Source organism: Saccostrea echinata, unplaced genomic scaffold (genome assembly GCF_033153115.1).
Source record: "Saccostrea echinata isolate AGI-Se365-2 ecotype Australia unplaced genomic scaffold, CSIRO_AGI_Sech_v1 ptg000033l, whole genome shotgun sequence".
NCBI classification, from domain to species: domain Eukaryota; kingdom Metazoa; phylum Mollusca; class Bivalvia; order Ostreida; family Ostreidae; genus Saccostrea; species Saccostrea echinata.
Genome location: NW_026889782.1, coordinates 188,360 through 192,880, shown reverse-complemented (window position 1 = coordinate 192,880; position 4,521 = coordinate 188,360). Strand labels below are relative to the sequence as shown.

Sequence of the window (4,521 nt, the reverse complement as noted above, 5' to 3'; positions counted from 1 at the left end):
ATCCCAGGGACTCGAAGGACAGGAGCAAGAGCCCCAAACGCCGATTATCTAAGGATCAGTCTACAAGGTCGCCCTCGCGTTTCAAGGTCATTGGTCTGTTACGAGTGCAAAGAGCCAGGCCATTTGTGACGTGACTGTCCTGATAGGGGGAACTATCTCTACCTCTCATGCGAGCGCTTCACTCAATCGGCTAATGCTGGGTAGGGAAGCTAAAATACCAGCAACCTTGAAGATTGTCCCACCCCTTCCGAGTCTTTTTTGAAAATGGGAAGAGGGTGAAGTAGAAAGAAAGATTATGTCTAATGAGATTGATGATTTTGTGTTTGATGGCGGGAGTTACGCCGAAGAACTTAAGAGTGCGGAGTGATGCCGACTCCTAAGCATAAGCTCAACCGCAAAGCAACTCTGGAGAACCGGAGAGCAGTTCAGCTTATTGACCTCATTTGACCAATCAATAAATGTCGATATCTTTATTCAGGATAATTATTCATAACATTCCACTATCTAAATAGCTATTGCATATCATCCAAAAAGAAGATACTGTGCACATAATGTAATCTATATTGGAAATGAACACTTGCATGCTTTTTAACAAATAAACTTGCTTGTTAAATATTCTTCAGACACTTTACTTTTTATAAATACTCTTTATTTCTATCAGTGATGTAAGCTGTGATTCGAGATCACCTAAACTTTTGATAGCATGATAGGTTGAGGGTTTGTGAGAAGAGTAGCAGATAAAATATCCTTGGCTAGCAAAGATGAGCAAATGCATGTCACATAAATTAAATTACTGAAAAGATGGTAATGCAAAAGCCACTAATTTGAAAATGAGATTCCAAGTTTCATGCATTATCTATCTTGTGAGGTTTCTTCTTACTTATCAAATGACGAAAATGTTTTAACAAGTGACTCAGTCAGGACAAAATATCTGTTAAAAATAAAAAAAATTTTAAGATAATTCTTTTGTTTTTTAATTACATTTTATTTTAATTAACAAAGGAAATCATGTTAGATTTTGATTGACTATTATTGTTTAACGCCGAGTCGGCAATATTTCTGCAATCAAATTAAGTGTATACATGTATGTCCAATTTTGAGGTTCTTGGTTTCTCTGGCGGCCCCCAGTGAGCCTACTCTCTTTCGAACACCAGAGAAAAAAATCTTTTACGTGCCAAGGGGGTTGTAATCCTTGACACTGGGCACCATTTAACGTCCCATCCGACGGACTCAACATTTAAAAATATGTAATCGGTTAAAATATAGACATAATTGCTTAGTTATACTATTCTAATTTTAACTAAAATCAGATTCATGTAAAAATTCTAAAATTGTATAAACATTTATATCTGTATAAAGTTCATGCATCGTTAAAAAGTCTACTTCGAGAAGGAGAAAAATCTGTACATTCCAAAAGAATATGACTGATAATTAACGGACATTCACATGGTATACATTCTGGTTGCCATTTTCGGGTAAGTAAATATTCATGAGTTAATTTTGAATGACCAATACGTATTCTGGAAATAATTACTTCTTCCTGAAGTGTTAGATTTTGAAAATGATGAAATAAGTACTTAACTGTATAATTGATACTGATTGCATTACTTTTTAAACCATATTTTAATAGCATGTGTCACTAAGGTTGAAATACGTGTAATCATTTCTTTCAAATTTTAATTTATTCGCTCAAGTCTTAGATATATTTAAATTTATTTTTGGGATGGCAACCAAGATATGCATATGTGTGTTTTTTGTTGTAATTTTTTACACAATTTTTTACGTCAACCATTATCTGTAAAAGCATGTAAAAATAGCTGATATATGGGCTCTGCATACTTTTGAATCAATTCATGTCAGAAGTTGTAACCCCCCCCCCCCCAAAAAAAAATCTAAGAGTGCTACATTATTGCAACTTACTTACAACAAATGAAATATCCCTCCAATAGTATGTTTTTAAGAACGAGTCAAGACAGGCAAAAATCTGGAAAGATCACCGGGAAGGTTTCGCATAGATATTTTTTTTTTAGCCTTTCAACTCTAGAGCATTTTAAATATCCCATCAGTGTTAAATTGTTCCTTAATTATCTCCCCTTGGAAGAGGCGTGGCACTTTGATTCTGAATACCCTTTACCCAAGAATACTCTGAACCAAATTTGTTTGAGATGACAAAATTATACTGTTATATATTCTACTTAAATACTGTTCAACAAAACGTTCTTTGACGACATTCATCTTTTATTGGATCCAAGTTTGGTAAAATCTTAAATTTTTCAACAAAGTCCAAATCATGTTATACCTTTGCCCTTGTTCTCAACTTGAAAATTTTCACCACCTCCACATGCATCAATTGGTGTGGAAGTGTCAAGGGGGTGGAAAGTGACATGAGAGCAGAAATGGTGAAGGATGTAAATGATTGTTTATCTTGTCAATGTTGGAGATGAAGGTGGTATAACACATTTCTATACTGCAAGCAAGCATTGAAAAGATAAATTTATGTTAATAAATTGTTTTAAGTAAAGTTCGTTTAATTGAATCCTGTATTTGATAAGTATTATATATGTTAGTATGTTTTGTTATTTCATTGTCAACCCCCCCCCCCCTTTTTTTTGTTTTTTGTTTATGTAAAATGTTTTGTAATGCACCCCACCAGGGACCTCTTTGTTTTTACCCAATCGTTGTACAGTATTTTGTTTATGTAAGTATTTACATAACGCACCCTGTCGGGGGCCTCTCGATTTAGTTTTCATCCAATAGCTGATCAGCATCTTTCATTATCATTTTTGTTTTGTCGAGAGTGGCTGTGTTTTCTATTGATTTGGTTTCATTGACCCATATCCCAGGATTATTTACCTTCCTCCAGGTATTTAGATACTTTATTAGCATTAACTAGTGTTTTGGTGAGTGTACACTCTCGACACGTTTGTATTTTGGATTATTTGTGCCTGTGTTTGTGTGGGAAAATCTTGGTCATCCTGCCTATTATCACGTAACTTTGTTTTGTAAACAATGGCACCGTTACGTGTTCTTGTCATGGGACATTCATTCATACGGAGATTGAGAGACTATGTTTTCACAGATGGAGAAAATACGAATTTAAGATTGCAAGGAGATCAATTCTAAGTGGAATTTCGCGCGGCGGGAGGTTTGACGGTACATTGGATGGCTAGTGATGGCCGTTTTACTTCATTCGAGAGAATCCCGGACATTGTGTTCCTTCAGATCGGTGGAAACGACCTTGACAATGGAAGATGTTAAAACTGTTGCGAGAGACATTATAAGTTAAGGAAATTTCCTTGTGTAACGTTCAGGCAGTCATTATTGGACAGGTTATTAGGAGGAAAAGGACCAATAGTTACAACGCTAAAGTGATAGAACTTAACAATGCATTAAAACATTGGGTTCAACAACATGCGGATGCAAACATTATATTCCATCACCACCATGGTTTCTGGTCTTCTAATTTTGACTTCCTGTCCAGTGACCGTGTCCATATAAAATGTTCCCACACTGACAAGAGGCACATGCACAAATACATGCAAAGTGTCAAGAGAGCTATTCTGAGAGCGGCTAATCGTCTCCCTGGGTAATCGTTTTACATTTTCTTTTAAATTAGTCTTGGTACATTTCTTTTGTTTTGTTAGTATAAGATTTTATGTGCCTTGACATCTTTTCTTTTTACATCTCTATGTCAGGTCCTGTGCTTTGTACCTTTTAAAATTTGTGATCAAACTCTTGTTAAAATGGGGTGTAATAGTGCAATTAAAGGTACTTAACCTGTACTTAACCCATTTGTTTATTGCAAATCTTCTTTATTTGGGTACTCAGTACTTCTGTTGTGGACCTTTCTTTTCTTTCCATTTGAAAACAAACCTCTTATATTATCTTGCAAGCACTGAAATAGATCCCCTGTATGCAATTTCTTGAATATACAATCTTGACTTGGGGACACTATTATATTTAAAAAAAACAAGAAGAAAAAACATTGGGTACCGGTATATTTTAAGAATCTAGAAATGGTGCTCTTATTGAATAACATTATTTTCAGAAATGCCAAGAAAGAGGAAAGAAGCAGATGTTCCAGATGAACTGCCCGGGGCAACCACTGGAGCAGGTGATACCAGTGAACCAGCACCTAAGAGGCCACGCAATTCGCCAGGATCGAAAACTGCTGACATTGACTATGATAAATTGGCCGATGCCATCTTGAGGAAACAAAAATTTGGTCCAGGTTAATTCAAACAAAAACAGTCTTGGCTGATGTTGTAGACCAACCGGCTGCATGTTCCTCAGGATTTAGTATTACACCACTTCAACAGGATGAAGAAATTAGTAACTTTGTGCATGATTCAAATTCAAACATGTTAAATAAGGAAACAGCCCAGTCTTCTTTCTTACTGGCATTAGACCAATTATTTGGAGGCGAGTCCCTCTCAGTAGGGGATAAGTCATTGTTGAGCAGTGTTGCTCCTTTGCATCTTTCTGCAGGGATACCATTAGGTGCAACAATCACCCAAAGAG

At 36.0% G+C, this 4,521-nt stretch overlaps 1 pseudogene; it reads left to right on the top strand.

Moving 5' to 3' along the window:
* The first annotated feature begins 3,009 nt into the window (after window positions 1-3,009).
* On the top strand, window positions 3,010-3,590 carry LOC133199215 (uncharacterized; annotated as a pseudogene).
* The last annotated feature ends 931 nt before the right edge of the window (window positions 3,591-4,521 follow it).